Source organism: Balaenoptera borealis, assembly GCF_965194805.1.
Source record: "Balaenoptera borealis genome assembly, chromosome: 10".
In the NCBI taxonomy this organism is placed as follows: Eukaryota; Metazoa; Chordata; class Mammalia; order Artiodactyla; family Balaenopteridae; genus Balaenoptera; species Balaenoptera borealis.
The window spans coordinates 63748894-63758104 of record NC_138874.1 but is presented as its reverse complement, the minus strand read 5'-3'; positions in this window follow the sequence as shown (position 1 = coordinate 63758104).

Sequence of the window (9211 nt, the reverse complement as noted above, 5' to 3'; positions counted from 1 at the left end):
TGCATCGGTCCATCATTTACCCCTAATGCCTTGTGCTTTTTTGTGGTTCTGCACTGTGGCCCAGCCTCCCTTCCTGACTGCCTGATATGGCAGCCATGAGAAGGCATTGCTCAGATCTCTGTCTGCAAGGCGTGGGGTTGGCCCAGGCTGCTGGCCTCTGAATCCATTCTCACGTCCACCCCTGAGCCACAATCCCTGCGAAAGACTGATTGAGTGTGGAAGGGGTGCTACGGCAGCCCCTCTCCTGTGAGACGTGGACCCCTCTGATGGCCGATTTTGGCTAGAGGATTCCATCCCACCAACCCTCCTCCCTCCCCCCTGCCTGCTTCCCTCCCTCCCTCTATCCTTCACTCAAGGTCAGACTTGGCTGACAGTCTGACAGCTTTCCCATCCTCCCCATTCTCCTGTCCCATTGCCTTTCACAGGTATTTCCCTTAATACATTTCCTTCCCATCTAATCCTGGCTTGGCATCTGCTTCTTAGAGGCCACTGACTAACACCCCCTACACAGACTGGGCTGTTACCGCGTGGGTCCACTGCCGCAGATGTAGCCTCTCCCTCCCTGAACAGCGACGGTGTTGCTGTGTCCTTACAGTAGAATGTCGACCTCGCCAGGACGGCCGAAGAGGATTACAGCAGCAATGATATCTCAGATTCCGCTCTACCTGCTGGTCAAGCCCTGCGACCTTCGGCAGCCATGTTCCCCTCAAGCTCCCCTGCCCCTTGCCAACTGGGAGGTATCACATGTACCCCCGAGCCGGTGTGCTCCTGCTGAGGGCTGTCTCTGCTCCGCCTAGTGCCCCCAGCAATGCACCAGAACCCCATGTAAGTGTCTGGGCAGACCTCCCTCTCACTCCTTTGGGATCTCATATTAGTTTGCCCGAGCTGCCATAGATACTCTAACAAAATACCGCTCCACCACGGAGCTCCATACTCTTCCCCCCTGCGGGCTCCTCACAGTGGCTGCTCCCCTGGCCATCCTTGGGGCCGCGGGCGCCCTTCGACACAGCCTCCTGGAAGGCTGCTCTCTCTGACGGTAGGCTGTCCTTGGGCCGTGTCTCCTGGTTTCCTGTTGATCTCTCCAACAACCCATGTAGTTCTGCCCAAGCCTGGGCCCACCCAGCAGGAGCCCCATCGGGCTCAAGTGGCCAGGCCGGCGTATCCCACCGTGCACAGTTGTTGCTGCGGCTGCGTAGAGGAGTGTGGCCTCCCAGCTCACCCCACTCCTTGCCACTGAACCGAGCACTCTTTCCTGAAGGGAGGGCCCAGGGCACCCTCCATGGCTGCTGGATCATTAAGACAGCCTGCTTTCTGGTCCCTCTGCCCAAACTGTGTCTGGAGCAATCGTTCTAAAACACACATCTCTCCCTTGTGAAATCCACTGATAATTTCCGTCTCCTCCAGGATAAGGAGCAGATTTCTGAGTTGACCGTCAAGGTCTCCGCCCTCCCACTTGACACCGTCCATGGCTGCACCCACTATTTAGGGACATGGGCTCGGGAATCAGGCAGCCTGAGCTCACACCAGGGCTCCCTGCTGACTATCTGGGTGGTCTCAGGGGACTCAATTGACATGGTTCTTATTAGAACAGGAGGTTAATGATGGTTCCGCTTATGATTTTTCGACTTTACAATGGTGTGAAATTGATACACCTTTGGGAGAGACCATACTTCTAATTTTGAATTTTAATCTAGCTATTTATATGTGTTATGATCCTCCCTTGTGATGCTGGGCAGACACAGCTCCCAGTCATCCACGCGATCACGAGGGTAAACCATCAATACGCTGACAGCCACGCTGTATCCATACAACCAACTCTGCTTTTCACTGTCAGTACAGTATTCAATGAAGTACATGAGATTCAACGCTTTATTATGAAATAGGTTTTGTGTTAGATGATTTTCCCCAACTGTAAGCTAATGTAAGCCTTCTGAGCACATTTAAGGTAGGCTAGGCTAAGCCACGATGCTTGGTAGGTTAGGTGTTTTTAAATGCCTTTTCGACTTAACGATATTTTCAACTTAAGATGTGTTTATGGGGACATAACCCCGTCGTAAGTTGAGGACGATCTGTACATCCTCTGCGGGTTGTTGTGGGGTCTGATGAGATGCTGCAGGTCAAGCACTTAGCGCCCTGCCTGGCACAGAGAGAGGGTAGAAATGATCTTCTTTTCAGCTCAGGTCTGCCTCTCAGTCAGCATGACCACAGAGCCCATGAAGGGCTGACTTCAGGTCAGGGGGTCTCTGTCACCCCTAAGCTCCGAGTGAAGAATGAACAGAAGGGCCACCCTCAGGCTCTGTCTGCCTGTTGAGGGATCAGAGAGGCCGGTCCAGTCACCCCTGGCAGGAGTGGATGTGGTCCTCTGAGCCAGACCTGGCAGAGTCACTGTGAGGGCTGAGCTTGGGCAGAGAGGTGGAGGGAGGGAGAGGGAGGGGGTCTGTGTGTCTGCGGGTGTGTGTCTGGGGAGGGTCGTGAGGCTGGGGCTCAGGGGCTGCTCGCCCTCCCATCCTCAATCCCTGTTCCAGCCCCATCAGGCGCTGCGGTTGGACTGCTGCTTGCTGCCCGGTCCTGCCCCCGTCCCGCAGGCCACTCTCTAGGAGGCCTTGTTTGCTGAGGCCCCCCGAGTCCCGCCTGGCGCCAGCCTGGCCCGCTCAGCTGTGCCCCTCCCCAGGGCTTTCCCCACAAGCCATCTCCTCCAACAAAGAGCCAGTGTCGTCGGGAGGGCAGGTGCTATGCAGGCAGGATGGCAGCCAGGCCTGCAAGATTCTGGGCAGTCAGATCACAGAGGAGTGTGACCAGGGTCTGGCTAGTCGGAGCCAGGGCTGGCGGGCTCTTCATTGTTTTTGTTGCTTTTGAGCCACTGCCCCAGAAAGAGTTCGAGGAGGGAGGCAGGCATAGGCTTGGGCTGGGGAGATGAGGTATATTTGCCAAGTCGGTGGCTACAGGTTAGATGAGGGCCCCCCAGGACGGGTGCAAATTCTCTACCCTCCCCACTATTGGCCCCAGGCCTCAGCGCAACCCGAGACCAGCAGCAGAAAGCTGGAGTCCACCCCCTTCAGCCAGGAAGGAGACCACCCATCTGCACAACAGACTATTGAAACTCCTGCTTGGGCCCGCTGCCCACTTCTCTGCTGCTGAGCTGGGCCACCTGCTGGTCCCACAGGGCCAGACTTCAAATATCCATAGCTGGCCAGTCAGCCCTGGGGAAGGGGTCCCCACCCACCTACAGGGGGACGCTTCTCTGTGTATAGGCTGGTCACAAACAGGATTTAAGCCAATGGTGGGCCAGGGCTGCTGACTATCTCAGGCCATATCAATAAAGGCCAAGTACCTAAAATGACGGAGGTGAGAATCACTTTTGCTATTTGCAGCTCACACTTGTGGGAACAGGACTCTTTACAGATATTAGAAGTGTCACAGAACAAAGACAAATAAATGGACGTTTCAGAGAGTAATGAATGAAAGCTACAGATTTTAGGACAGCGTGAGGATAAATAGAAATCTCTCAAGGATTTCATGTAGGTTGTGTTTTTCCCACCAGATTATAAGCTCCTCGGGGGTCTTGTTCATCTCAGTAATTCCACTACCATCTCAGTCTCTCACTCCCTGTCATCACTCAGTTCACAGGTGATGGCAAGAAACACAGGATAGATCAGTGGGTGGATAGATGGATGGGGGATGAGTGGGTGGGTGGATGGATAGGTGGGTGGGTGAACTGATAAACAGCCAACTTCACAGACAGGGCTGGCTGAGTAATAACTGTCTGAATCCTGCCCTGGGAGGAGGCCAGAACAGAAGCTGCATAACCCTTATCAGCACAAAACCTAGGCTTCTCAATGATTTCTTACAGAGGATGCAAAAGGCACTAAAACATAAGAGATGGATAACTTAGGCTTCATTAGCATTGATAACTTCTGTTCATCAAAAGACATCAATAAGAAAATGCAATAAAGAAGTGAAGCCATATCTATATGTGATGATGGATGTGCACTAGACTTATTGTGATAATCATTTCATGATGTATGTAAGTCAAGTCATTACTCTGTACACCTTAAACTTACACAGTGTATGTCACTTATATCTCAATAAAACTGGAAGAAAAAAACCACAAAATTCAAAACTAGATAAAATAAAGAAGTGAAGCCACACACTGGGAGAAGATATTCACAATGCATACATCTGACAAAAGTTCATAACCAGTAATATAAAGAACTCTTACAAATCAACACAAAAAGGCAAACAGCCGGGTATACAGTGGTCCAAAGACTCGAATAGGCATTTCACAAAAAAAAGGTATCCAAATAACCCATAAGCATATGAAAAGACACACAGTATCATTAGTCATTAAGGGAAAGCAAATTAAAGCCCCAGTGAGATAGCATTATACAGCCACTTGGATGGCTAGAATTAAAAGGTTGGTGAGGATGTGGCACAGCTGGAAATTTCATACATTGTTAGTGGGAGTGTATAACTGGTACTATCACTTCAGAAAACTGTTTGGTAGTTATCTACTAAAGATAAAAACATGCTTCCCTATGACCTAGGAGAAATTCCACTCCTAGGCATATATCCAAGAGAAATGAGTGTGTACATCTGCACAAATACTATATTTGAATGTTCATAAGAGCCCCGAACCAGAAACAACCCAAATGCCCATTAACAGTAAAATAGATACGCACGTTGGAATACATCCATACAATGGAGTACCACCCAGCAATAAAATAGAGCCAACTACTGATACATACAACTACATGCGTGAATCTCACAGACATTATATTGAGCAAAAAAAAAAAAAAGCCGGAGTGTCTACTGTGTGATTCCATCTATAGGAAGTGCAAGAGTAGATAAAACTAATCTAAAGTGAGAGAAATCAGATAGCTGTTACTTTTGGGGTCAGGTTAGCGGGAAAGGGGTGTAAGGAGCCTTCTGGAATTCTGGAAATGCTCTATATCTTGATCTGGGTGGTGGATGTGTGTGTAAAATTCATTGAACTCTACATTGATGATGTGTGTTTATATTATAGTCATTATATTATTATGGTACACCTCAATAAAACATTTAAAAAGATACATCCAAGTTTCCTTGGTTCTGGAAGAATTCAGTGCACCTGCCTGGACGTGGGGTAAAGGGAGAAACCCAGAGGGAACCTTATCATGGCCCTTCAAATATGCACAGTTCTTGGGACTCAGTAAATCATCTCAGAGGAATTTTTTGAGAAGAGACTGAGTCTTTGGTGATGCAGGGGCTTGATCAGATGACAAGGAGAGGATACTCTTAAGGGAAGTCCAAGGGGTGGGGTAGATGATGACAGAGTGACACACAACTGGGACTTTCCTGCCAGCTCTGCCCCAGGCCATCACGCACCTCACCTGCTGAGGCCCACAAAGGGAGTGGGCTGGGTTTCTGTGCCTCCCCACCCTCCTGTACCGTATTCCGAGGGGTAGGGTAACCAGCTTCCCATCCACGGTCTCTGGGAGGGAAGGGTCTGTGCTGGCCACTGCACCAGCAGCTGCCTACCCAGCTGAAACCAGAGGTGCACGAGAGTGTAACCGAAAGTGGGGCCCGGCTGCTCGCCACGCGAAAGCCAGTAAAGAGACAAGGTTAGTGGAAAGGAAAGTTTGCTTTATTTTGGATGCTGGCAACCCGGGGCGGGGGGTGGGGGTGGCGGGGGAGGCAGCCGCCTATCTAAAGGCCAATTCCCCCCCACTGACAATCAGTGGGCAAGAGCTTTTATAGGCGGAGGGAGGGGGTTACATGCAGAAACAGCACAGTCAACTCTGACAGTCATCTTGAAATTGGTCATCGGTGGGCTGACCGGCATCATGTTGATTGTTTTAAGTACATTTAGTCTTCAGTTCCAGGGTCATTTTTTTTCCCATTTCTTTGAGGCCCGTTCTCAGAATTGTGGCAGCTTATGTCGTGGCTACAGTCTGGCCATCATGTAGTTAACTTCTTCCACCTGGCGGGGGTTTCAGCATCTACAAGACAGCTCACAGGATACGGCTCAGAATATTATCTATAGCCCTTGAGCAGGAACTAAAGGTCCTTGACTGTGCTTACTGACTAAACTGTTATTATTTGGTCTCCTTTGAGTGTTTTCCTTTGTTTCTGCATTTTCTCACTTCTCGGATTAAACTTATTATTTGGCTAAAGTTTTTCCACAGACAAAAGGCAGCCTGAGGACGTGGGGGGCCATGGACCATAGGGTCCTGCTTCATTTCAGGAGGAGGTGGGAGAAAGGCAGGCCTTGAGCTACTCCTTTGCCCTCTGGGACCTTGGTTCTCTCCTTGGTTACATGGGGAGGTTGGGCTACACCTCCCAGGTGGTTTACACTGGAAGTTCTGATGGTTCCCTGGGCGCCCCAAACCACTCATGAGCTGAGGTGGCCTGCCAAGCCTGCACTCTCTTCTCCACAGTGCAGCAAGCACATCTGGAAAGCCCCAAGGGCCCCCCTCTGCTGACCTCACAGAGCTGAAGTCATCTGTGCTTCTTCTCCCATGAGTCAGGGAGCATCACAAGATGGTGACACAGGTGGCAGCTAGAAGCCCAAGTGATGGAGTGGAAATAGGCTGATGGCTAAAGCATCACAGGTACAGAGAAAGGAACCCAAGCGTCACACTCGCCTCCTTCCTCTCCCCACTGCCCCCCTCCTGTCAATCAGGAGTGTCCTCTCCACCCTGCTCTATCCACCTCCTTTGCATCTCTCTTGCCCACCCTCCCTCCTCATTCTACGACCCCTGCCCCAGGTCCAGGCCACAGCCCCTCACCTTAGAGACTGGAGGAGGCCTCTTTACGTGCTCCAGCCTGAGCGCCTCAGTCAAACCTCCTCAGTGCTTCCAAGAGGTGCTCCCCACCCCACCCCCAACTTTATTCAAGTATGATTTACATTCAGTGAGATGCACGGATCTGAAGAGTAGGGTTTGAAGAGCTTTGACAAATGTATATCCCTATGTGACCAAAGCCCCAGTCAAGGTATAGAACATTTCCATCCACCTGGAAAGTTCCCTTGTACTCCCTTTCAACCAGCCATCCCACACCCAAAACAATCTCTGTTCTGATGAGTTTTGTGAGTTCTTGAATTCCACATACAATGGAATTTCATAGTAATTATGCACAACTTATTCCTATATGTCAGGCTTCTTTTATCCAACATAATGTTTTACCCTCATCCATCTTTTGGACTAGTTGGATAAGGTTCCATTTTATGAACATAACTCAATCAGTTTATCCATTCTCCTGTTGATGGACAGCTAGGCTGTTTGCAGTTTTTTTTTTTTTTTTTACTATTATGAAAAATTCTACAAGTTTTTTTTTTTCCCACACACACGCACTGTATTTTATTTTTACAAGAGATAAATAGACTGACACCAAGCATTGTAAATGGATGACCACAACAAAAGCAACAATGATTGCAATTACCAAACATGAAACAGAAAGTGATTCCAGGCCCAGCCAGCACCACAGCCCAGGGGCTGGTGTGGTAGGTCACTGTCTGTGGGCATCTCTCAGGCTGGGGCCTCACGTGGCAGGATTGTCACAGAGCAGCTCTGTGTCTCCTGGGTCTCCTTCTTCACCCTCAGCCTGGCTCAGGTGAGTCACAAACACCTGAGCATGAAGTCGTCCTCTGGACATCCTCTCCCAGGAGGTGTGCGGTTTACAAGGGAAACCACAGGAGAGGGGCTGCAAGCATCCCTCTTTCACGGTGACGTTGATGCTCAGGTGCCCCCTTCATGGTGACATCGCCTCCGAGGCCCCACGGACACTTGGCTCCTCCTTGTACTTGTTCCTTCTGGTCTGTTCTGGCAGCAGCAGGGGCGGAGCTGGGTCTTCAACAGGCAGTTTGGGGTATCGGAGGAGGCCTCCTTGGAACCTGCATCCTCGGGACTTTTCAGCTCATCTCTCCTTGATTGGCCGGGTCAGGGCCCCGACGGCTAGTGAGATCCACTGCCTGGGCTTGTGTCCCTGTCCCTGTTTCTCCTGCTGCACCAGGAAGGGAGAGAGCTCCCATTACACCAATTACCCAGTGCTTCCTGGGGCTCTTCCCTCCTCTGGTGGGCACCAAGCTCTGCGCCCTCCGATTGAACCCTGGGACTGGGGGTCTCCTTCTAACCTCCTCCTGTTCCTGGAGGAAAGAGGATCGCAGGACATGCTCCTGTTTCTCCACTGCACACCGCTGAGGGGCAGGTGCCTGGTGCAGCTCAGAGGCCACAGTGAGGGAGAAGTTGCTGCCTCTCTGGACCCAGGGGATAGCGCTCCTCGGCCATAGCTGCAGCCTCTCACCTGTCCCCTAAGTGTGGAGCTGCTGTGAAGGTGCTAAAGACGGTTGAGTGATTGTCTCAAAGTCTCAGGACCTTGGGGGTACGAACCAGGCTCTGTGCCCTACCTAGCACTAGTGGTGTTCTCATGGACAGGAAAGGTGATCACCCCAGGCCTCTGAAAAGCTGCCCACAGGCACCCTCTGCCACTTTCTCCATATCTTCTCTCTCTTTTCCCCCTTCTCCTGGGACACCCCATCTTTCCCCAAAGCCATGACAGAACCTGGGCCCTAGTCCTCACAATACAATGAAGCCCGGGGGTCCTGTTTGGACTGGTCCTGGGAGTGATGCATGGGGAAGATGGCAAGGGTTTACCTCCGTCCTTCCATTCCCCGAGCTGGCGCTCTCCTAAAATAACTATACATCCAGCGCATCTTGCATGGCAAACATGAATTTGCTTCATGCTGATGGTTTGGTGACCTATGGCTGCATGACAAATTAGCCTGGAACAGCAGCTTCAATCAATAACAATCACTGATTCGGCTCCCAGACCTGGGGGCCGACTGGACCCAGCCATGGGCTGACAGTCCTCCCTCAGGGTGTTCTGGGGTCAGATGGTGGCTGGGCATGGGAGCCAGCCTCACTCCCATGTCTGGTGCTCAGGCTGAAAAGACTCAGACAGGCGGGGCTGGAGACAGCTCTGCATGCATCCCTCACTCTCTATGTGGTCCCTTCCTGTGGTCTTTCCACATTGTGGCTTCAGATAGCTGGACTTCCTCATGGTGGCTGAGGGCTCCCAGATCTATAAGAAACGTCATGTTTCTCCATCTTATATAACTTGACCTTGTTCCTGACAGTAACCTTGATGTTCTTTGATGTTTAGAGAGCTCCCACTCCTTCCTACTATGAATTGCATTGCAACACATGTCTTCTGTTAACTTGACAATGACCATGAA